Source organism: Nipponia nippon, unplaced genomic scaffold (assembly GCF_047370975.1).
Source record: "Nipponia nippon isolate SJK-2023a ecotype South Korea unplaced genomic scaffold, ASM4737097v1 scaffold_5, whole genome shotgun sequence".
NCBI lineage: Eukaryota > Metazoa > Chordata > Aves > Pelecaniformes > Threskiornithidae > Nipponia > Nipponia nippon.
This window is the reverse complement of record NW_028262369.1, coordinates 99,388,631-99,414,292: the sequence shown is the minus strand read 5'-3', so window position 1 is coordinate 99,414,292 and position 25,662 is coordinate 99,388,631. Positions and strand designations below refer to the sequence as shown.

The 25,662-nt window shown below is 47.6% G+C and overlaps 1 long non-coding RNA gene across 1 annotated transcript; it reads right to left on the bottom strand.

Moving 5' to 3' along the window:
• Positions 1-2,848: 2,848 nt before the first annotated feature.
• Positions 2,849-25,364, bottom strand: LOC148052407 (uncharacterized). Its single transcript, XR_015698959.1, has 2 exons — positions 25,311-25,364; positions 2,849-5,550 (listed from the first exon to the last, which is right to left on the bottom strand). It is a non-coding gene; the product is annotated as an uncharacterized LOC148052407 (long non-coding RNA).
• Positions 25,365-25,662: the final 298 nt, after the last annotated feature.

Genomic DNA, 25,662 nt, shown 5'->3' with positions numbered 1-25,662 from the left:
AAGCGCGAGATGGGCAGATGGCCTTGCCACCTAACAGGACATGCTGGCCTTGGCATGTCACATGGGAACGAGCACTTGAATTTTGGATGGGAGAGTTCGGTGCCACCCCTTGCACTTCTGAGCAGTATAATGTGTTGTAAACCCAGTCCCAAAGAGGATGACCAAAGCAAAGACCAGCATAAATACTTCTCACCTTCTTTCCCAAATACAATACATAAAATTATACAAATACATAAAATAATACAAATACAATACATAAAATTTTATTGTAGCACTGAGCATGACCAGAAAGGATGAGTTAATAAGCAGGAGTGAAGCATCTGAACCAGGACACGTTCCAGCAGAGAAGACGCAGGGCCAGGCAGCGTGAAGGGTGAAGCAATTACCAAAATGCCAGGGCCACACAGCAAGCGAAAGCCATAAGGATTTCTAAACTTGGTGGCTGCTTAAAAGGAGTGCTGCCGTTTTCTCGGAAACCGTGCCCTTTGGGACAGCTATCCGGGGTTAGAGGGCAGCATCCAGGAAGGAGACTTTCCAGCAACTGAGAAGTTGGAAATAATTCTCTTTGCCTGGATTTCAACCTACAGTCCGCTGGCGTACAGTATTTCAAGCAGAAGCTTGGGAACCACAGCCACCTTACAGCATCTCCCCGGGATGGGCGACCCAAGCCAGCACACAGGGCTTTGGCACTAGCTGTGGAGAAGGAAGGTGGTGCAAATTAGCCACCATCATCTTTAATAAAAAAATGTGTGTTAAAATACATTTGCTGTGGGATTATAGCAAGCTGGCGGCTCACCCTTAACCTAACTGCGTGTCGGGACAAGAGAAGCAGGACTTGGCCATGCTGCCTGGTTGCTTTTTTCCTCAGCCAGGCAACACAGGAATGTCTGCAAGGAGATCATAGAGCACACTTGGTCCAAAACCAATAGGTAGTACGTGAGGTAGACTCCTACTATGTATCCAAATATATATTTGTTAAGATAAGCCACCTTTCTTTCACATTCCTTGCCCTTTCTATGATCTAGCAGGTGGACTTGATTAAAATAATGTTGCTTTACTGGGGAAATGGATACAACTATAAAAATGGATGGTTTGGAGAAGTTATAATGCAAATAAATTTTTTGCAGTGGCTTAGAAAAATCCATTAGCTAAATATTTCTACCGCTTCTGTTTTATAACCCATAAGCCATATTCTTACTAAAGAAACTATAAATTATTACATGAAATGCAATTACAGAACATAGTGTTTGTGATACTGATTTGTGATCAGTAAAACAGGGCAACTCATCCTTCTACAAGACAACCCAGACAATAATGGTAAAAACCTAACAGCTTTCGGCAATCGCGTATTTCTCAGAGGCGTGAATGATGTTTGAGAGACTCTTCTGCAAGATCAACAGAGCTACTTAAATCACGCTGAATCTCTCATCTAGGAAAGCAGAAGTTCCCTCAAATCCCATCACTTGTACTGAAGTCAAAGGAGTTCTCTGAATATTGAACACTAAAGCCATAAAACTTTAAAGATATACCTTTCCCTGAACCTACATCTAGGTTAAAATTTGAAACGATTCAGATCTCACTTTCATATAGAAGAGGGATTTGGCAACGTGTGTCAGAAAGTCAGCTAGCAATGAGGTGATCTAATAGAGCAAGGATCCGGTTAATGCCATTTACTCTTGTGGGGAGGCTCCAGGGAATAGTTTGCAGATTCTGAACTGTGCCCACATGCATCAGCAAGGAGAGTTTTTTAAAAAATAGATTTAGAATGCACTTGAAGTACCTTATTTTTACGAATGCTAGCACAAAGCATGTTTAGGATCAATACCTTTGCCTTGCTTGTTCACAAAGCTTTATTATGAAACAGTATTTTCAAGAGAAATGCAAATTCTTGCAGGAATTGATTAAATAAAAAGAAACAGATCATGCAGATTTTTTCCATTAAGCCAGAGTAAACCTGGTCAAGATTTAACTTCAAAACTATATGACAGTTTTGCTATTAGTTTTTCTTGGAGAAAGATACATAGGAAAAACCTTTTCAGGCAATGCTCTGCTATGGATTGCTTGAGTAGACTCACTATGCAGCAAGTAATTTTGAACAAATAAGTCCATCCATGCCCTAGGAGGAGATCTGCGTTTTCCAGACGTGTTTTTTCACCATGCGTTGTTTGACCCAGTTCAGCGGTACCTGGGACCTGCTCCACCGCCACTTCCACAGCAGTAAAAAAATTTCTAAATGCAGAGCTCAATTCACTGGATGCTAAAAAAATAAACAGGCTGCCTTCATGAAGTAGGTCACTCCATGAGATGTTCTTCTGCTGGAGGCATCCTCCTCCCCAGGAGTCTGAGCAAGGTGCTACCGTCCACCGCTGTAGCTCAAGGCGGTGTGTCGTCTCGCTTGACCTCCTTGGTACGTGAAAGCTGCTCTGACTATTTTGGGAGTCAAGCATCTTGCTCCCCTGATAAAAGACCACTTATACTGAACTTGCCTTGGCAGGGATCCTTGGAAACCATCTACCTGGAGACTGCTTGAGTCCAAATCCAGGGGGGTTAATCCATCTGCCCTACCCATTCTTCCCAGATCGCTCAGGACCACTTCAGTTCCTCATCCTAAAGCTCCCTTGACCCCGTTCACTGCCACGGCAGTGATACAGCGGTGGAAATGCTGGTTGTCGAGCCCCTGAAGCCACCTGCTCCAGCCTCCCTGAGGTGTCCCCGTGCTGGACCAGGCACGACTGGCCGAGCACGGCAACCTCCCAGGCAGCCACCCAGAGCAACCGCTTGTGGTGCCTTATTAACAGGAGCAAAAAGGTTGGATTTATGTGAGCCAGTAAAATAACTGTTGCATTAGTGTCAAGTTTCATTAACCTAGAAACAAAACTAGCTGTAATAATTTTTAAAGTGGTCTATCTCGGCAGGTTAGTTTTTAAAATTTTTTTTTTTAAGGGAACTTTTTAAAAATGGTGGAGAGAGAAACACTTAAGGTTGTATTTGGTAGCACAATTTGTAAATAAAATCATATATTACATGTCATAGAAATTACTTTTTTCATTTGCTGATCTACATAAAGCCAAATATTTGTTTTGATAATTGGCCTTTGCACAAAAAAGGCATTAAGTCAGCAGTGGTGAATTATTTATGAGACCTACTTTAATGTGATTATTCTCTGAGGGCCTTAAAAAAGAGTCTTGGGCATGGTGGTACTGAGACAGTACAGGAGTCAAAGACCTGTGAGGCCACTTTTCCATCTCATTTTTGCCCATCATGCCCCCAGGCATCAGCCTCCAACCACACCAGTTTGGGGCACGGATTGCACTGGCGATGCTGGGAAGGGGCTCCCCTCTGGTAGGGGGGATGCGTTTCACACTGCCCACAAAAGCCTAATGCAGAGCTGTGCGTTAAACCACGGCTCGCTGGTTCCCCAGGAGAAGAATGAAGGCTGTTAAGGCGCTGGGACACTCCTCGGTCATAGCCATGGTACTGCAGCTTCTGCTGGAAGGTGCTGGGCTGGCGCCGGAGCTCAGCCTCCTCACCTGGCATCTTCGCTGCTGCCGTGTCGTGGCTTCTAATATTTAAAATGAACTATTACTCTGCAATGAGCTTGTTCTCTGAGCCATAACCAAGTTGTAATTGCCATTGCCAAGCATAAACACATCTGTAGAGCTGTGCACAAGTCCCCTGCATCCAGATATCGTATGGAAAACAAACAAACACGAAAGGCAAAGAGATCCAGCGTAACTAGCACCTAAGAGCTGAGAGACCACAGGGTCCTTCAGCTCTGTCACTTCTAAGGGAAGAAACAGGGGTTTATGCTGGAAAAGTGGGGAGAAGGGACAACAAGGAGGGGCGTGGGGAGGAGGGGGAGGAAGGGAAAGCACAGTGACTGAAATTTTTGAAATTAAATAATTTTTTATCATGTTGGTTCATATCGCCAAGCAGCGTTTTGGTGGACAATAACGGCATTTTTGGGGAAAGGCTGCCAATGGCAGCACACCGACGTTGCAGAATTTGGGCCCCAAGAACAATTTGACCTTTTCTCTCTGTTCTTGAAGGCGTACTGCTGCGGGGATACGCAGCGCCTTTCGCACTCTCCATCACGGCAGATTTCTGGTTTTAAGTCCTCCTAAAAGCCGTCTGCAGGCGCTTCCCCTGCGGCGGCTGAGCCCTTTCTGCCGCTGCTGCAGGGACACGTGTTGTCCAGGAGCGGCTTTTCTCAAGGAAGGCTCCAAGCCTGATCCCAGCTGAGCGTAAGCCCTCCTGGCTTACCCGTAATGCCTCTCGTGATCCGCTTTAATGGATAAACCTTGCCAGCTGACGTCTCGCCCTGCGTTTCAGCACCCGCCCCCAGCCCAGCCCCTTGCAGCAGCATCCCCTTGGGTCCGGGCTGCACATCTTGGCTTTCCCAGAGAGCCCAGGGCAGGACTGCTTCCCCCCGCGCCACCCCGGTGCAGTCTGCCGCTGGTTATACTGGTTTGGGCTTGGGTTGCATTTGGGGGAAATAACAACGTCTGGTTGCACACAGAGGAACGCTCTCGTCTGGGCATTAAGCAAGCCAGCTGCCATGCAGCACAGATGACTGAAAGAAACACACAGGTTAAATTTTAAACATACTGCTTAAGCATTAAGGTTTCCGTGATTTAATTTTTAAAGCTCCGTCGGCACATAAGTGTTTGCAAGTCCTGTGCTGAGGTCCTAGAGTTTTTATGTTCGTATTTAGTATTTATTTCACCATGCCTGATGTTTTGCTTCTTTGAGCGTCTTCCTAATTTTTGTGTCTCTTTCTGGGCTGTGAGTTTATTTCTTTATGGGAGCTGGTTACTCTTGAGCTTAAAATATTTCTACGTATATTGTAAATTTACAAAGACAATGAAGAAAAATTAACGTTGTGGAAACTGTCTCCTTTAGGTACTATTTCTTAGAAAGATGTTTTAGTCTTTATACACATCTTGCACAGCGTGATCGCTGGTAAGCAGGGAATATGAGGTGTTTCAGTGTTCAAGGAGGAGAAGAGCCGTCTCCACAGCCCTGATGCAAAGGGTCTTCTGTGTGTGCCAGCACACTTCGGGCTGGCTGCAAAGCAGCGGCGCCCGTTCCCGAAGCAGAGCTCCAGGTTGTTACACCGTCATCAGAAGGCAGGAGGATCCCTCACCCTAAGGCAGTGAATTACATTTTTAACTCCAGACCCTGATGTGTATTTTCCTGGGGAATACGGAGCAGCAGGGAAAGCTTGGGGGATGCGCCCTGCCCTGGAAGCCCACCGTGTCCGCAGCAGCATGGCATACAGCTTCAGTTCCACAGCCCGGTCTGCAGAGCGCACAGCGCCATGCGCACGATTAAAACTGGGGGGTTTGGAAGATGTCCTCATCCTGGATTAAAGCCTGCTGCTCTCTGTGGCCGTTCCTGTGTCACCTGCTCAGGTCCCCAAGCAAGCCCTTGCTCCTCCGCGCTCTCCATCGTGCTGGGAGAGTCCACTCCAGCATCTCTAAGGCTGTCTCACGTCTGCCTCCAAAGGCTCCTTTTCCCTAACGCTCCAGGAAGCCCACCCTGCTGAAGCTGAAAATGGGAGACCACAAATTAATATTGCCTAACCCTCATAACATCATCTTCTGCCACAGTGAGTGCTAGTGCATGTCAAAAATCCTTTTTTCACATTTATTCTGGAGGGAAACACCACAGGTAGTGAGTTTTGAGGGGTTATTTTTAAGCCTGTCAGCCCCGAAACCTGCTGTTCATCTGACTCTGGGTTCTCACAGGCTAGTCCCCAAAGTAACCCACCTCCAGAGTATAAGATGCATTTGTTTTTCAAATTACAGCCTCTGCTTTGGGTGAAACCACTGCTAATCTGCAACCAAGCAAACCAGGATGAAATTTTGAGGGGAAAGAAGACAGCCAGCCCCTGGGAAAGGCTTCTCCCCTTTCCCTTCTCTTCGTTGTTTCTCTTTTCTCCCCCAAAGGCAGCTTTCCGTCACAGCTGACGCACGCCACCAGCTACCAGCCTGCAGGTACAGCTGGGGGTGCGAGCCCAGCTCAGCAGCCTCTGCCCCAGGGGCTTCACTGGTGTCAGCCACCAAGCTCCTGCGACTGTGCCCGAAGCATCACTGCTAGAGCTGCCGGTACCCAGAGCGGAGCAAACGGGGTCAGAAACTGGGAGCAGAACAGCTGCATCGCAGGACTTACAATAATTAGCACTGCTGAATTAATGCTGAGGATTAACCTGGCTAATTAGTGCAGGCACAGCACCGCACTGGCACAGCCCCGCACTGGCACACCCCGGCTCTGTCGGGGCCCTGAATTAATACCTTTATATGAGGGTGAGTCGTTCCTTGTGCTCAGCACTCCCAATCTCCTTGTTCATCTGTGCCCAGCCCGAGACTCTCATACAGTCACATCGCTCTGCCATTTAGATTATTTTTTTCTTTGCCAAATAGCAATTATTGCAAGACTCAAAACTAAAGTTTCTAGAAAGCTTCAAGAGCAAACCAAGAAATGGCCTTAGACCAGCACAAAAGTCAACACAAACCCCGAGCGAGAGCACAGAGGACGGATTCCTCTGCTTGAGCTCCACGCTCCCGTTATCTGCCTCCACGTGATTCCCACAAAAGCCCAAGCAACTCAGTTTTACTGGAATAACAGCCACACAAAGTACATTTCAGATTCACACCGGGCATATATCCAACTGACAGCAAGTGCTGACCAGAGAGATGCGCTAACATACGTCGTAACACCTAGCCCACATAAAGAGAATTTGGTATAATCAACCCAAAAAGATTTACACTGCAGGTGCTCCTGTGCACATCTAGTGAGGGAAAAGTAGCAGCAACACGAGACTGATCTGATCAAACGCACAGACTGGGTGTCAAATATTTGTAATCACTGCTAAGCGTAAATAAAAATTTTCAAATAACAGTGAATAAGCTAATGAAAATTCCATGAACTATGGTCAGAAGGTGAGCTAGGTGCCGTATTCGCTCCGTTTACAAGGGATAAGCAGGTCAAACCATGCACCAGGTCTTGGCATCCCCACGCCAACGGGGCTCCGCGGGAGCAAGGTCTCCAGCAAAACCAGATTTGATGGGAAGGAATTACTTATAAGCGTGCACTGGGGATCCAAGGTCTCCCGTGCTGCCCGGCTCCAAAGGCTGGCAGGCTGAAAACAAAGATTAAAAAGCAGTTTCATCTGGTTGTACCACGTCCTGCAGCTCAAGAAGGAAACTTGGTTTTACAAGAACATAAAATCACTCATATCCATGGCAAGCAAAGGAGCATTTGCAAGACTTCACTTTTGGAAATGGTAGATCAGCAACGGATTGACTTTCTGCCTTTTTCTTTTTTTAGTAGAGACAAGCAATAACCCCCCACATATCCCAGCTTATGGATTCTGTAAAATATTATCCTCAGAAATGTAATCTTTTTATGGGATTAGTATTTCTTATCTTTGTGGAAATGAATATTTTTAGTGTAAAATACCCCACAAATGCCTGGCTCATCTCAGTAGAGAAGAACAATCAGACTTTTTGAACTAGGCAGTATTTTACAGGGGTTTCTTTTCTCTGCTTGGATCTGTTTCAGCCAAGTAAAAGTCTTTTCTAGAATATGATATGTTCTGCTACTGGATATCCTTCATGGGATATTGCAAGTATAAAATCATAAATTTAAAGTACTTTTTTTGCTACTTTCAATAACACAACTTGACAAAACACTCCAAAACCCACTGTGATATCCACAGGGCCACGGTTGCTGGTTCCCGATTTCCAATCCTAATTTCCCAGCAGAGTCAACAGAAATCGCAGGAGATGCTCCAGAGAGGGGCTCAGAGCAGAAGCTGAGCTCAGCTGAGCCATGATATCCTTTATTTATTTATTTATTTTAAACAGTGGCAAGTACTGGGACTCCTTCAGCAGAGATTGGGCTTTCTGGTGTGCAGCACAAATAGTTTTAACTAATTATTCATTGACTGTCTAATCAATCCTGATTGAATTAACTGATAGCCGCAGCTTGAAGGAATAAAGATAAGTAGTGAGGACACAATGCAGATTGTTATGAGCATCGCGGAGATCAGGGACTGCAGCTTAATTCAGCTGTGAGCTTTGGTGGAAACGGAGTAAGATACCAAAGAGAAAGGCCCAAGAGAAGTTACCTTGGTGTTCTCTACAGGCACATATCAAAAAAAGACACCTTCGTCAAGGAGAATCGGAAATTATTATTTAAAGTGGGTGCATGCAAACCCAGAGCAGGTCCCCACTGTGCTCCTGATCAAGGGCTGTCCCCATAGCAATCCTGCCCACCCCCTACCCACCAGGCACAGAGCAATGGGGCCAGATTCTGCTCCGAGGGGCACAGGACAGAGTGGGGACAGGTTGTAACGTGGGGAATCCCTGGATTTGGAAAGACACATTCAGCAGGAGGACAGCCAAACTCTGGAACAAGGGATGGAGAGGACATGGGATCTCCACCCTCAGAGATCCAAAATTGTCTGGACAAGAGTGGAGTAGCCTGATCCAGCTGTCCTGGCATTGGACAGAGGTGGGACCACCAACCAACGAGGTGCCCACAAACCTCAACTCATCTGTGCATTGACCATACAGCTCCGCACCCGCTGCAGGCTGAAGTCTGGCAGTGCCGGTGCCATCAGCCTCTTTCAGGGTCCACAGGGCAATGGTTTTAAACTAAAAGAGGAGAGATTCAGACTAGATATAAGGAAGAAATTCTTTTTACGCTGAGGGTGGTGAAACACTGGCCCAGGATGCCCAGAGAGGTGGGAGATGCCCCATTCCTGGAAACATTCCAGGTCAGGTTGGACAGGGCTCTGAGCAACCTGATCTGGCTGGAGATGTCCTTACTGCAGGGGGGTTGGACTAGATGGTCTTTAAAGGTCCCTTCCAACCTAACTATGCCGTGATTCTAAGCACTCACACTTCTGCATCCCCATCTCACCAAGCATCAGTCTTCCTAAAAGCGGCATGAGCCGAACGCTGGCCCTTTGCTCCCAGCAGCGTTCCCACCTGTGCTCCCAGGAGCAGAGGTGCAAACACTGCCAAGCCTGTACTGCAGCTTTCCAGTGCACCAGGACTCCTGGTGCAAAGGGGTATTTTGATGATTCCTGTTCATTAAGTTGGGAAAAGATTTCAGGTTAGAGTTGCATTAAGATTACAGCCTGCTTCTGCATGCCCAGAAAGAGGGTAAGTGTCGGGGGGAAGCCCTGCTTGCATGAAACATGCCTCCATCCACAGGAGGTTCAAGTTGTGCAATGTTTTATAGGTGTTCAAAAGAGTAAGTCTATGGACACACGTGTGGTCTATCTCCTTTCCTTGTACGTTTCTTCAGTCCCATCATATGCAGCCTGAGCCCTTGGGGGATCATTTGCTTCAACAACATTTCCTACTTATGTTGCACATTTTTCTTGATCATTTCATGTTTACAGTGTTCAGTGGACTAGCAAAAAGAAACCCCAAACCTTGAGTAATTCATAAGGTGAATTATGAATTCCTGAGAGGCAAAAAGACCTGGGGCCTCTGCACAGAGCCATGGCCTTGACTGCAGCCCATGGGATGGGCAACCCCAGAAGAGAGGCGACATGCCTCCTAATGGCATTGACAGGAGGAGGCTTAAAGCAAACAACCGCCTTCCCCTGGGGTTTAGCCCGCTTCACTCGTTCACTAGTTGCATAGATCAGCTAGGAATTTAAAGTCTTATTTCTAGCTAAGCAAAGGCTTTGTGTTATTACTACAAATAAAAGAAAATCTGTGTAGCATAGCCAAAAAAATGAAAATGTTTCAGTGAAAAAAACTCCAAAAATGTGGGAATAATTTCCCATTTTCTGGTTACCCCATGACATTGCATTGCTTTGATAGGTCGCACTGGAATGTGGTTTGTATCCCCATCTGCAATCCCAGCACCAGAGCTCACTTTTGCAGGACTCATTTCAGCCTGGAGCAAGCAGCACTTCTGTACCAATCTGCCACACATAATTTAGTGCAATTAAGCATGATTGACAATTTCTTTTCAGGAAAGACTGAACAAGGCAGGATAGGAGAATAAATAACTTCTCTCACCTAGCAAAGCCAGCTTCCCTGGGGCAGAGCAGCTCGTTAGCAGGGCCAAGCATGGGTGATGAAGCAGAAGTCAGCTGCCAACAGACGTCCCCACCCCTTCATCATCAGAAATGCAAATGTTCCCACATATAGGGCAGGACAGGCACAGAAAATCAGAGTTTTCCATACATTTTAATTAAAGGAGATTCACCTCTAACGCCAGCCCGACGCTCAGACCATCAATCAGCGGGTGATGGGGAGATCGATCCCTGTTCAACCTGGTGTGTGGTCAAACCGCTGAAAGATTTTCACATTGACCTGCCAAAATGGGATCTGCACGGCCAGTAAGCTCGACAAAAGCTGATAAATGCAACCAAATTCTCTGATTCGCTGTGGGCTGGGTACATCTGGAATAACTTGAAAGGGTCTTTGTCTTCTAATGCTTTAATTACAGTTATCCTTCATTTTCATTTGCCACATTATTGTGCCATCATTCCAATACCACTAATTTATAGCCAACAAAACAGTAGCTCTAAAATTAGTAACCTGTTCGGAGAAAAGAGCTATAGCAAAAGTCTGTTTCCCATAATCTTCCTTTCTAACACATCTCAGAAGTCCTGTGATATTCTGAATGCATTTTGAACCTCAGTGGAAGTCAATGACAGTATTAGGATGACTTCGGAATAGTTCTTGCTTGAATATGCTAATTTTGCATTGCTTCAGTACTCTTGCATTCCCTTCCTCTCAGCCATCACGATGCAAGCCACCACGAGCTGACAAACATTGAAAAAGCCCAGGTTTTCCCACCTGAGGAGAAGATGGTGCTCAGCATCTCTGCTCCTCAGGCTGGGCTTTGCTGATGCCACCCGCAGGAAGCCTTCCCTCTGCAGAAGGGAAAATGGCTTTACCTCCTGAGACCGTAAGAGGCCTTCAGGGCTGAACAGGTCAGTCCAAGAATACAAGGCATATCAAACTGGGATTTTCTCAGCTTTTTTATATACAAACACCCTCCTCCGCACACACAGAGTCGATCTAAATATATTAAGTCATAACATAGGGTTCTACCTTTAGTGTTTAGAAGAACTTAGTATCTTTTACCATAGATAAAATAGAGCAATCATTCCATTCTCCCTTGTTAATGTTTTATTTAAAAAATAGGTTTCATTTCCTCTTATGCTATTTGCATATTCAAATAGGATTTCCAGAATATCTGATAACATGAAGGTATGCATCCAGACAGAGTCACAAAGCTGCCCAAAAAGAAAGTACCCACTTTGAGGTGTCATAGCCCAGTGTCCGACCTTTTAGGCATGCAGCCACCCACCGTGTGCAGCCACAGGAGATGGGAATTCAAGAACTACTCATGCAAGGCAGACCATCACAGGTTGATAACGACCCTATAGATACTGAGCAACCTGTCCATGGAGGACAGAATTTACGCCAAAGCCGCCGCAAAAGAAACTTTCTGCCTATATACTTGTATGCACTGCTGCTGGAAGATGAGGTTCCCTTGGGACTTGGGGAAATCTAATGTATCAGGCACTTGGGAGATCATTTGCTTCCATTCTGCAACATTTTTAGAAGAGAACAGTGCTTGCTTTGCTTGAGAAGTATTAACAATTACAGACTATCTCATGATATTTCTTATAGAACTTTTCTTATTCACTTAAAAAATTTAAAACAAGAAAAGAAGCAATTTGGATTTAATACCTTCCTGCCTAGTATTTATTGTGCTCCCGGATCCCTGTGCGAATGAGCAGACCTGCGCAGGGCAGCTGCTGGGAGGCAGGGGCAGCCAGGACCTGCCCCGCAGCAAGGCGGGGAGAACCCAAGCAGGAGCAGGTGCTGCGCAGGGCGGAGGGCTCGCTGCTGGCACCAGAACCCGTCCCTTTCATCGCATCACAGTTTTAAACTAAAAGAGGGGAGGTTCAGACTAGATATAAGGAAGAAATTTTTCACGATGAGGGTGGTGAAACACTGGCAGGGGTTGCCCAGAGCGGTGGGAGATGCCCCATCCCTGGAAACATCCAAGGCCAGGCTGGACGGGGCTCTGAGCACCCTGATCTAGTGGGAGATGTCCCTGCCCATGGCAGGGGGATGGACTGGATGGCCTGGAAAGGGCCCTTCCACCCCAAAGCATTCTGTGGTTCTCTGATCAAAGAGGCTCAGCCGATTTTGCCACCGGAGCCCAGGAGGTGCCCATGGGGACAGAGCTGCCGAAGGGCTCGGAATGGAGTCACAGATGCAGAGGCAGGGGCTGACCCTCCCCAGGGGCACCTGCCTGTGCCACCGTTTCCCCCTCATCCTCCCAAACCTACCAGCATTGCCCAGCTTTGCAGCACCACCAGGCTGCCATGGTCCAAACCACTGCCAAAAATGAGCATGACACTAAGAGCAAGGAGATTATATATATATATATGTATACACACACACACACACATACACTGAGCTTATTTACCCATATGTTCCCAGCCACTTTGTAGTAAAACACCAGTTACTTCCATTAGTTTTTTCTACCTGACTACAAGCAGCAACACTCCGATTCCTTTTAACAAACACAGAACAGGAGAACAGCAGCTAAACACCTGACAAACCACTTCAATTTCCTTCCTTCACGCTTTCAGAACAGCTTGATGGAAAGTAAGGAAGATCACAAAATCCTTAACTGATTTCATTTTAGGGCTAGAGCTATGTCAGCAAGATTAAATCCTCCTGGCCACAGCTTGGGAAGAAATCCCGAACAGTGTGGAAGGTGTGAAAAATGGGTTATTAACTGCTGGTCTCGGTGTAACTTCTGTGCCTGCTCCAAACGCGCTCACGCTCTCAATGTGCACGACTGAATATAAATTGGGATGCCCACAGGGAATTGGGCATGAGAATACTGTTATTTTAATGGGCATTTTGTGCCTGATTTCCTTCCCAGCACGTAGAAGGGTAATTGTCAGAGGTAGCATACAACTGTTACCAGCTATATTTTTTTCCCCTCTGTTTAGAAGGGAAAAAAAAAAAAATCACTGCTCCTTTTCCCAGTCTGAGCTGCATCCCCAGTACTGAGCTCCAGAGCCTGGGATGTGCTTGTTCAATAAGAGGGTCCAAAAAAATGCTTTCCCCTATGGACCAGCTGCATTAACAGACTCCATACAAAAAAGTTTCTGATCTGGCAGATTTTATATATTTAATATTTTACAGCAATTTTCCTTCAACACAGAAGACTGCTTGGGGTTCTGTGTAACACTTGCAGTAAAATAATTGAGTCAAGTGAAAACATCATTAAAATCTGCTTAGGATTCAGGCAGAGAAATATAAAAATAGCAAGGTATCCTGTAAGAAGAAATGGAAAATGGTAGAAGATAAAAGGCAGTGAATACAGAGTCCAGCATTAGAAGATGCATCATGAGCGAATACCTGAAGAGGTAGAATCATTTTGAGAACCCAGCAATATTCCCAGTTGTCCTTGAGAGGAAAAAAGCCATTTTTTTCTGACCTCACTTGGCAACGGTAGTACCCACAAAAAGCCATCCTGAGAGAAGTACATGAATTCTTGTGTCTTAGCCAAGAATATTGGCGTTGAAGACTGCCATGACATGGGAAACACGTACCAGCCGGTGGCTGTGGTGCCCTGCAGTAAGCAACGCGGAGGGGCGAGGACACCAGCTGTGTTAGACGCTGAAGATGTTACACAGCAGCGTGGCAAAAGCAACGGTCTTCTAAATTCCAGGCGTGAAAGCATCTCTCTGCAATGCAGAAGTGTGCTTTAACGGGGCTTGGGTGTGTATGAGCACCCCTCTGTTGTACGCACGCTGTCAAACCCGCCTATGAATTCAGTCCTGACAGAGACATTACACACGCTCTCTCAATTTTTTCCAATATCCATTTGAAGCTGACTTTGCAGGGAGGACCGAGAGGCAGATGGCTCTGTCTGCACCAGCCCTCGCACCCTAAATGCCTTGAATAGTGGCAGCGGGTGACAGAAAAGCTCCCCACAGGCCCCCAGAACAGCTCAACTGCCCACAAAAATATGGAGGGGAAACAACGCTGTAGGCGGTATTATATAGCCGATGTTTTTTTTTTATATATATATATACACACACATATATAGGCGCAGAGGAGTCACTTGGCGCAGTTGCAGCGATGCGCAGCCCGACACCAGCGGCCGTGGCCCGGTGGGGACGGAGCCCTGGAGCTGCCATCACCAGGGCCGTGCTTCGGGAAAGCCGCTGTGATACTATCGCTCTGCTCTCATACCCGCGCCGCCTGCCTCCCTGGACACAGTCACCAATCTTCATTATGCTCCACAAACACTTTTTAAACTAAGGGAAAAAAAATGCATCAGAATACTACGGTAGCAGGGAAAGAAGCCTCTCCTAGCACAGTCTTTTCCCCCACTAACTTTATACCACTCAGTCCAAACATTTCCTTTCCTGAAAATTTCTCCAGTACTGATCATACACAGCTATGAAAGCTTTTTCTTCTGACCAACAGATCACTTAAACACCATGATTTTAAATCAATAGTATCCATGCCACTGATAATGAGATACTAAATCTAATATAGTCCAAAAGACTTAAAGGTCAGGCATCAAATGATTAAGTAAATATAAGAGAAATGGATTGCTCTTTTGTCTTACTCTATTGATTACAGGGCATTTTTATGGCATTTTTGTAGTCTGGCACTGTGTCTTTAGAGGAACGGCACAGAAGGTTTGCTAAGTAGCTCTGCTATTAAAATACTTCAAAAAGCAGTTCATACTGCCACCACAGACTACTAAAAAAGGTTGTAATAAATAAATTGAGGTAAGTTACAAGAGGGAAGTGCAAACGCACCAGCACAGGGTTACTGTGCGCTCTGTAGCTGGGGACCAGCACCGTGCAGACCCCGCTGCCGCTGGGAGCGCCCGGAGGGAAGGGACAGCAGGGCCGGCTGGAGAGGATGCTGAGCGCCCCAAAAGAGCCATGGGGGCTGGGGACCAGAGGGGCTGAGCACCAGCGTCCTCGCCTTCCCCGCCTACAGCCTGCACAGGTGGGAGCCCAGCAAGTGGCTGCACCGAACGCATCGACCTCTGGTGTCATCGTTGGACCTCCCCTCACTGATGCTCAAGGCACAGTGTGCACCCCGATTTCCTTCCTGCAGCCTAAGGCTGCAACAATGCAGTTTAAAAGGCTGTAAACATCAGGACAGAAAGCTGAGCTGCAGGCTGGCACGCAGAGGAGCAGGTGTTTTGAAAAGCGAGGACTTCAGAAGCAAGCTATATTCTGCTTATGCCTTTTGGCTGGTTATGACAAGAATAATAAATATTATTTGGGTACAAATCCAATAGCAAAGTAATCCCCAAGAGATACACAGACAAAGTAAGAGATGCAAAGAACCTCACTATAGGTATGTTCAGAAGAAGCTGGTCCCCATCTCAGTGCAATTCCTTTTTATAGCTATTTCTTATTTTATGTTGACAAATTTATTGTGAGACCATCAAAAAAACATTGTTACAGTTTTGTATTTCTTGCACATACACACAAATCAAAAATCCCTGTGGAAAGACTTTCCTATTGCATAGATATGGTTTTTTGAGGTTCTTCATCAGGAAGAGCAGTTCAAGGACGCTCGAAGGCAGGAGTCTTATTTACAGGCAAGCCCAGAGTCACACAGCTCATTCCCAAATCCTACCAGGTTCAGAGCCATCCAGAAGTGACATTTTGATCTGGTTCGCAGTTGAGCGGGGACCGACTGTGCTTCATCGGCACCCAGGGATTCCCACGCATTGGAGGGACAACCGGCACAAAAAGCAGCTGGAAGAAGCCAGCTCCAAAAGCTTCTGCCCAGCTTCAGCAATGGGACAGGCGTCAGTGGATGAGCATGAGCTGCAGCCCTGATGGGCTGGGTGGAGAGTGCAGGCAGTGCTCAAATCTGAGGTCCCAGTTTCAGCGGGAGCTAGTGTCCAGCAAGAAAAACAGTTTGGAAGGTTTTATTGGAAAGAGAAGGCCAGCTCAGGCATCTTGACCACGGCCACACTGAGGAAGAAGCCGCTGTCTCTCATCCACTACAGCAGAACCACAGTGCCTGCGAGCTAACCTGACATGCGTTTGCCATGCAAGACCAGTTTGCAGATGCAATCTGCAATTGCCGTTCACGTTGCCAAGGCAGACACCTTTAGAGCACGCTGATGTTAATGCTGCACATTGCTGTAACTCATTCTCTCGCCCAAGGCCACCGCTCTGGAGCCCAGCCAGGCAGCCCACACCAGGGCAAGGCTGCTGCTGCTGCTCAGAGCAGGCGATTTTTGCCTCCCTGGATCAGAGGAGAGCAAGAACTGCAGGACTGGGCGCTCTAAGAGGATGCAAAACAGCTCAGGAGGGGAAAGAGATGCATGAGCCCGCAGCAGCAGCCATCCTGCCCTTTACAGGCAGTCAAGGCATTAGAGCCTGTACAGCGCAATTGAGTTACTGCTCCTCTGGGAACTGCAATCACCAGTGCCAGTAATGCATTACCAGGTTTGGCCCGTGAATTCTCACCATTTCTCGCTCTCCCCGGCACACTGCCATGGAGCTGGGCTGTTTGTCCTGTGCAGCACCCCAAGGCGGGGTGCAAGCCCCACCAGGTCTTTCTTCTCTGCGACTTCTTCAGGCTCGCATTGAGCCCCAGGCAAGGCACCCACATCAAATATGCTGTGCAAGTTTATCGTGTTCTGGGAATGGAAAGGACCAGAAGAAACATGCCGTACCAGACCCGGGCAGGGGAGCAGCCAGCCAACATGTAAAGTTGTGTACTTTTTCCTCAATTTCCCTTCTGCGGCCACTTCTTGTCTTCAAATCTGAGCTTTTTGGGAAGATTGCTTCCTTTTACTCTCTGTACAGGGTCTAGCCCAGTGGGATCTGCTCACCAGGTCTCTTAGGCACAGCAGTAAAGAGTAATGCATGACCCTAATATCGAGCTTCATTTGCTCAAAGTGTTAAATCGCCGTAGGCGGCAGGCCTAAAGCGCCCGAGAGACGTGTGCTGTGCCCGGCAGCGCAGAGAGGAGCGGAAGGCTCAGCCCGGGGAGGGCTGGCGGAGCACCCCCGGTCTCCCGGCCGTGCCCCAGGGCTGCAGCCGGGAAGGAGCCCTGCCCCGGAGCCGCCTTGCTCCAGGCACCAGCAGGAACGTCCTGAACACGAGCACACCAGGTCTGCTCGGTTTGTCCCCTTGTTTGGAGCAATGACCAACATGTTTCAAGGCAGACCCACACCTGCAGGCACACCTGCAGCACAGGTGATGCGATCTGGCCTGAGCTGCATGTCTTACCTTTGCAAAGGACAGAGGAGAGGCACCACAGGACTGCTAATAGCTCTGGGATGCAGCTAAGCGTCAGCCTCTGTGTTTCAGAGGCTCCACGGCAAAGCCACCCACCCACCCTGCCATCCCCACGAGGGGCAGAGCCCACGGGCCCTGGCTGTGCTGGTCCCAATCCAGCCCAAGGAAATATGCCATTTGTGCACAAACAAGCTTTTAAGCCTCAGACACTACTAATCCTGTTCACAGGGCCCTTGGGCAATTGTTTTCTTTTGCTCCACTGCAGAAAACCATACGAAGAGGCAGCCTCTGACAGGAGCAGATCCCCGTGTTCCAGCTGCTGGCTGACAGCAGGAGCCGGACCCTGCTCTGCAGCAGAGCAGCTCCCACACTGCTTCCCACCAACGCCATCGTGGGAAAAGCACTTTCAGGAGGAGAAGACGAAGGCAGCAGTCATGCTTTCCACCTCCACCCCAGTCACACACCACCTTAATACAAACCTTTCATTCCCCCTAGTTAAACGTGGCTTTGGGACACGTCCTGGACCCAGGGCAGAAGTGCCTGGTGAAGCCAGCTCTGCTCTGAGAAAGCCCCAGTGCCTCCTGCGATCCCCAGTACCCCCCACTGCCCGGAGGGAGGAGGGATGGACCATCGCTGGCTTTCGGTGGCAGCTGGAGGGGAGGGCAAGCCAGGAGATAAATGCGTTTTGACTCTTGGAGCAAACGCCACAAACCCTACCTTTGTCCATGACCGGGACTGCGCTGTGTTACTAAAGTGAGAGCACTAAATGGCAGCTGGCTCCAGAGAAATTGATTGTTTTTCTTTTTACATTTGGACACAAAGAAATGTTTTTATTGCCCTGTAAGCCTAAGGGGATGGTATAAAGTGCTTTCCATGACTGCTTGAAAATCCTATTTTTTAAATTTAGTATTAACAACAACTCATTACATTGTATTAAAGTATTCAGAAGCTGTGATTTTGCCTCTTGGATAATTGCACAGTTTCTGGCCATTGTGCTGCCTTCCTCGGTGAGGGTTTAATTTTTGCCTTGATCTAACGGAGGGATGGCAGCTGGCTCGGCATGTCCCCTGCTACCGGCTGATCCGTGCAGCTACTGCAGCTCCCTGGCCCCTGCAGAGAGCTGGGGGGACCCAGCACTGCAAGAAAGATGCTTTCTCTTAAAAAACTACACTTCTAGTCCTTCAAAAGATTCTTTGTCAAGCCATCAATAGAGCTGAAAAACAATAGTCCCTGACTTTTTCCTTTCACATCTTGTGGAAAATCCCTGCTCCCATCACAGAGCCGAGGCTGATTCTGCAGCCAAGCAAGGGAGGAGCTGGCATGGAGGAGGAGGAGGATGCAGGGTGCTGCCCCTTCCTCCCACCAACAGCAGCGTGGGGGATCGTGACATTCCTTTTAACAAGTTCCGGCTTATTTTAACAACTTGTTGTCTCCTTTCATGTTTTCTTGCAATTGGTTTTACTTTTGGTGACTGCACCCCCAGCCCCACCCAACGCGTGGTGTCCCGGAGAGGCCAGGACTCCCCGTGGGTCCCTGGGGCTGCTGCAAAGGCCAGCTCTGAACCACACAGGGACACACTCATTCCTGTGCATCAGCTCCCAGTGGAGCATATGGAAATTTTTTTTTTTTCTTCCTGAACCCTAATTTATTCCACAAATCACCAACTGGAGGAAGTAGCTATGCTGTGAAATAAATATGGACTTTTCTGATGATTTTCCCATTCCAAAACCACTAAGACATTGCTCTTAAATGAATAGCTTCTCTAAACATCAAAATATTGATACACCCTTCCAGAAGACTTAAATTTAGTCCAGTAACAATAGTCTTTTTTTATTAAACTTGACCGTAGACTCTACATGCAAAACTACCATTAACTATATGACAAATGGATGTTAAAAATTGTTATTAAAAAGGTGAAATTCACTTCCACTCATCTCACTGCCTCCTTTTGGGCAGTGGAAACGAGCACAGTTTAGAAGGACAAGTCTCTCTTCATGGGGCAGTAAAAAAAGGTGTTGGATGGCTATGTGACTATGTTAGAGCTATTTACAGACCAAAAGAAAGAAGTGCAAAGCCAACCCATTGCCTGCCCCAGCGCAGGGATGAAAGCGGTCGACACCGAGCCTCTCATCAGGCCACGGCTCGACGGGTCAAAGGCTCATGCACAGACAGGCGTTTGGGAGACAAAATGCCAAAATGCCTCAGCACCACCACACCCCACCAAAATCCCTCTGACACGCTCTGCCCAGAGCCCCTGGGTGCTCAGAAACACCTCTGTGAAGTGTTGTTTATTTTAAAGCATTATTTATACCGCCAGCCTCTGCCAGATCACTGGCTTTTCAAGAAAAGCAGCATTTGGCCCATCCAGGCAGCAGTACGTATTTTGACCATGTAACTTGTCATCCAAAAACGTACATGACTCCAGTAAGAGATCTACCTTCGGTTGGTCCCTTGGGCCACAATCTCCATTTCTCCTCTTTGAAAAGCAGCCATGCCTTTCCACATCTCATTCCGTGCATCTCTTAATAAAACTCATTCCCAGCACACCTACAGAGATAGGGCACGTAGCATACATCATGGCTATGTGAACATTAGTAATCCAATAGCATCTATTTACTCAAATATCTTTTCTTGTCGAATGCTCTGTTGCACTCAAGCAGTGCCAGCAGGCCATTTAACAAACCTACGTGGGATTTTGTTCATTATTTTTCACCCCGTCTACAAGTTACGCAGTTTATTTCTCCATATCTCTCCCCACATCACATCCCAGGGCGCATCCCAGACCACAGCAAGATCGGTTTGGGTCTCATGGCACCACCCAATATAATTAACACACTTAATTGCTTACTGCCCTTGATTTCAGGTGTTGCCTTGGAAACAGCTCCTTAACTGACACAGAGACATCCTCCAGAGGGAATGCAGGATTTAAACCTGTCACCCCTGAAAGCCAGTAGCCTTGTGACTCCGGGAAACATGCAGCACTTAAAGTTGTATCCATCTTCATACAGGTCATAGGCAGATGCAATCACTCCCTGGAAGTTAACACCTGCAAGGGCCACTGCAAGAGACACCCTTATTATTTCAAAATATTTAATTAGAACATGCCCCCAGATTTGTCAGCCAGGATGGCAGGTTCAGTCGTTCAGAAGTGCCCAGCATTACTTTTCTCAACAAGCAGGTTCATCACAAGATTAACTAAACAGCTAAGGAAGATGCAGGACTGCTGCTGCCAAACCCACCCAATGGCTTTAGGCAGCGATTTTCCAAAGAGGAGAAATGTGAGCTTTTATCTGAGCTTCAGTAAAGCATTCTCTCGATGCTAGATAGGAATTAATTGTAAAAGATGGAAGACGGGCATTGGCACAAATGACATGGCATTGGCCAAAATAATTACATGGTTTGCATCAACGGAGCAAGTGCCAAGGAGCTGGAGGGAGGCTGTCAGCGGGGATATTTAAGGGTGGATTTTGAACGGGTCTCACGCAGCAGCAGCAGACTGACAGCATTTGAGGGCAATCAGAGGAGGATTAGGAGAGGTGCATCGTACAGGAACCAAAACCACTGAATTTCACTGTATTTCTAAAATAACACATCCTCCGTACTCTCAGGCTACAAGGTCGTGCTGTGAGGGTTTATTAGAGGGTTTTCTGTAAAAAGCTCAAAAATCAAACAGCTTGAAAAGGCAGTGAGGAGGAAACACTATTTCACTGTAAGTGTAAACAATTAGACAAGTACGCTCAAGAAGGAGGCTGAGCCTCCCTGCAACCGTTTTTCCTCGACACCTTATCTGCGGTTGTACAGAGTAATCTTCCGCACTGTCTAACAGGAATCAGCCTGGTGCTGGCTCAGAGCAGCTGCTGCAAGCAGGAGGTGGGACTCCGACCTCCGGAGGTCCCTACCCATCGGCTTTACACAAGTTCATGACATGGAGGCACGGGCAGGTCAGGCAGTGTCTTCCATTTAAAATAAAAATGCACCCAGCCTTTGCCTGTAGTGAAATGTATATTCACGGTCAGCCTGTAGCAACAGTAAACAAGTGACAGATCGCTTGGCCACAGCAAAGAGCAGAGCAGGGAAGCACCATGCTGCCATCGGCCCAAGAGGCGCACGGTACCGCTGGGGCTCCCCACAGATCCCCCTGCTGCCGGCATCTCCCCCAATCCCTGCGAGGGGTCACTAGGACTGGCCGAGGTATAGTCCATAATATTCCTGAGTGTCAATTTAAATCAGATTTAAAAAAAAAAATATGAGCTGGTTTGCAGTTAATGCCCTCTTGCTCATTCAAGCAAGCTGATAGCATATTGATGGAGAGGTGAGACTAATGATGCACGTGTGCCAGGCTCCTCCGCAGCCAGTGGGAAGGGACAGGCTGCTCGGAGGGACAGCGAGCACGTGAAGAACACAGAGTCTATTTTCAGACTCCAGTAAGTCCATCTCGGAGAGGAGGGATCGATCAGTACACACAACCAGGTGTCGGAGCAAAACACACACGGAAAAGCCTGTGAGCAAAACCTCAGGCTGCTCAATTGGCAAATATTGCTGCAGCAGCACGGGGCGTGATAGGGACAAGCCCTGCTCCCAGCATCGGTGCTCCAGCCTGACGGGCCGCTGGTGTGGTAAGTACAGGATAGGAAAACAAGAATTGAGTCTGGCAAAGGTGTTATCTTAAAGAAAAAAAAAAGACAGCTCTCTGTCCATGCCGCAGCTGGAAGCGACATGGGAGATGCTCCTGGGCTGCCCCAGCCTGTGTGCGTCCCTGGGAGCAGAGGGCTCCTCTCCTGCACGGCTGAGCCCGTTTCTGAAGAGCCCCAAAACTTCATGCTTTGCTGCAGACAGAATAAACTCTCCTTTCAGTTTGTGTTGCCTCTCTAAAACCCAACTGAACGGCAGCAACACTGGAAATGAATCCGGTTTATCCCTGCACGCAGCTGGAGGCATCGCAGCAGACATCAAGTGAGAGGGAAGCTCTATGGGGAGGGCGGTGGTAAGAGACAGTGGCAGCTGAGGGAAGTAGGATTTGTGCTTCTATCCCCCTCTATGAGGGAGAGGTAACATTTTTCTTATGATTAACCATTTTGGGAATAAAAAAAAATACCACCCAAGAGTAAGAATTAGTTTCAAAATGAAAATACAAAGAGCCTGTAGATATCCATGCCGCCAAACAAATACACAAATACAGGAGTGCGCACGCCAAGTTTCTTCTTACCAGCTAATATCTGTCTTCTGCCCAAAACACAGATACCTGCCAGGCTGTTCTGAGCCGTGGAAGTACATTTAAGATGCTTGTTCTGAAAGGGTTTACCTGAACTTTGAAAGCATCTTAATAGCAAATGAATGCAGTGATGAGCATTTGGTAAATGAGTTTTCCTTCGGTCCGAGTTAATGCAAGGGCAGAGGAGTTTGATGCCACAGGAGGCAACGTGCCCGCAGACCCAGGCCCTGGCCCTAAGCCAGGCTCTTTTACAAGGCTCAGAACATGGCAGTACAGATGCACAGAGAGCAGCCTTGATTTTAAGCTGCTTGTGGAAGGAAAGAGGTAGCACGTTCAAAGCCAGCACAAACGCAGCCGCTAGTGCCAGTAACACCACTAAGGCACTACAGTATCCAGAGACTAACACCAGCGCCGTCCCCACGGGGAAGGGTAACAGCCCAAAGTGGACGGTCCTCCAGAAAAGCCGGTTATGGTGCAGTCAAGATTCAGAGCAGCGTCAGGGAGGGAAGCCGCGACTCCCTGCTCCCCAGTACCGTGTCTGCTGCACTGAGCTGCATCCAAACCCAGCTGCACCAGCCACAACCCTCCGCCGGGCATCCTAGCATTTGCTGCATCATCTGCCCGAGTCAGAAATAGCAATTCCCCCGTGAGCAGGCATATCTTTCACTAAGTTTTTCAAATTAGCTTTCAGAGTAGCTCTGGTCTGTAGGGGCTGGGACGCAGGTAAGTGCACGCATAGAGAGCTCCACAGCCAACAGACCTCTCCTGGATGCAGCCCCAGGCAAATTGCACTGTGGCCGGTCTGCCTGCCCTAGGCATCGTCTGCTGAGCTTGGTGCTCACCGAGGCAGGTACCACCGTGGTCTAGCTTCAACAGGTTGCTTAAATCCCTTTAAAAAAACTTATGTAAATATAAACTATCACTGCAAATTGTAGGAGTGAATCGTGCATTTCAAAAATGAAAGCAATCAAAAATGCATAGCAGTCGCAGACTCCCTAGAGCTGTCTCAATCAGTGAGCAATAAATTCATGCAGAAATACCTGGATCAGACAAATGAAACCTTGGAACGACAAAAGCTTTGCAGAGCATCTTCCCTTCTGAGCAAGAGGGCCAGGAACTCAAAACTGAACTTGGGGTTATGAAAAAAGCCTTCACATCGATTGTCCCATCGTATCGCAAAGCCACTGCTGACGTGCCACCGAGCGGAGTTTCAGTCTCACCACAGCTGGCATGGGGTACAGCTGAGCTACAGGCACCACATAGATACAGTCATCGCCTTGTGAAGCCCAAAATGTTATTATGAAACTAGCTTAAAATTCTCTCTGACACTTCAAAAAAAACCAAAACAGAAGAGTTTTCATAGAAGCCAGGCCAGCCCCAAGGAAGCCAGCAGCAGGTACAGTCAGTGGAGCTGCCGTCACGGGTGGCTGACGGAGCAGTGCTGCTACAGGGCAAAGCAAACCCGGGGACCCTTTGTCACCCCTTGCTCTGTCACCCACGCTGCACGGGAGAACCTGAGCACCAGCAAAGGGGAAGCACTCAGCGGATACAACAATTACAGTGGGGTTCTTCAAAAAAGTCCACGTTTTAAAGCAAATAAACCTTTATCTTGCATAAATCCTGCATACAATATTTTAAGTTAAACTGTTTGATTTTCAAACTTCATGCTTTAATATTTATTCATTTCCTATGGTTATAAAGTTCACAGTTCAAAAACCGTACAAAAATACTTTTTTTCTTGCTGAGATGCACAGAAAGCTTCCTTTTTCTTCTAGAGTGCTGACTTAGTGTTTATATGACAGCAATTCAAATGAAGGTAAAGCCAAGTACTTTACATCTCAGGACCTCAAGCACATATAAAATATTATTTGTGCATTATAGCTTCTTTAAAGGCACAAGACTTAAGTGTGTGGAGAACAGAGTGGAAAAGAAAGGCAAAGCAATGGATCCAGGTCTGCACCAGCGATACAACGAAGCTAAGAGGTTTCTGCAAGCCCTAATTTCCATACTTCAGTCACCATAAAATGCTTTTTCCCTGTTGCCTACAAATGGCATTTAAACCCAGAGGGTGCAAGATAGGACCACAAATATTGGAAAGACTCCCTCCCCGTCCTGCAAATGCTGAGTTACACTCACCAGTGAAAACACACCCTGGAGCAAAAGCTCAGCACTTCATTTTTCACTTTCTTTTGCTCCCCTCACCTACTTTTTTTTTTTTCTTTCCCCTCTTAAGTTATTCCCAACACAGATGCAAGCCTGGTGCGCAGCTCCCCAGGGGAGCCAGTTTTGGGCCCGGCAGCACCAGCCTTGGCCACTCCGCTTGCCCGAGGGCCACCAGCACAGGCTCCAGCAGCAGCAGCTCCAGCAGGATTTACGCTGTTTGCTGCCAGCTTGCCATGTGCAGTGACCACCTCTCAGCAGTTACCCTCCTGCTACATCTTTTTTACTATCCCATGCTTACTGCTGCCAGCTCTAACACTTCCTAGAAGCCCTGCCTGCTCAAGCAAAGCCCTCTGCACTCCCAGAGCTGCAAATAAAGCTGTTAAACCCTTAACCAGGGGATTTCACCATAGCTGGGCAGTGCCAGCAGTTCCTCAGGCACGGCACAGGGCTCCTCACCCAGCCGGCTCCCACCCCAGTTCCCTCCTGAAGAACCAAGCCAACCAGAACCAGGCACTGCAAAACTGGTTTGAAGCAAGAGAAGACACCTGAAAGCACAAAGACCCTCTCCCACCCCATCGCCCTCACTCAAAATATAAACTAATTAAAAAAAAAAAAAAATCCTACCTTTCATTTACATTGTACTTCCAGGAGCAAGACCTCTTCTCTAGTATATCCTAGGACAAGCAGCAAGCTCAGTCCCAGCCCAGAGCTCAGTTATATCTAAGCCAGACAGCAACACCCCTCGCTCTCCGCCTTCCCCGGGGCGGGGGACGCGATGCGGGGCACCTTGGCCCGACGAGGTGGGAAGGGCTGATCCCTGGCAGCTGGCGCCATTCCCTTCATTCACACCTCCCAAAGCCACAGACCACTTCATCCTATTAAAATAAAAAAACTATCTCATTGCTTATGCATTTAAAAAGTGGATGACTACCATTCTATAGGAAAAGCAGTGTCATGGCAGAATAACAGGCTTTTT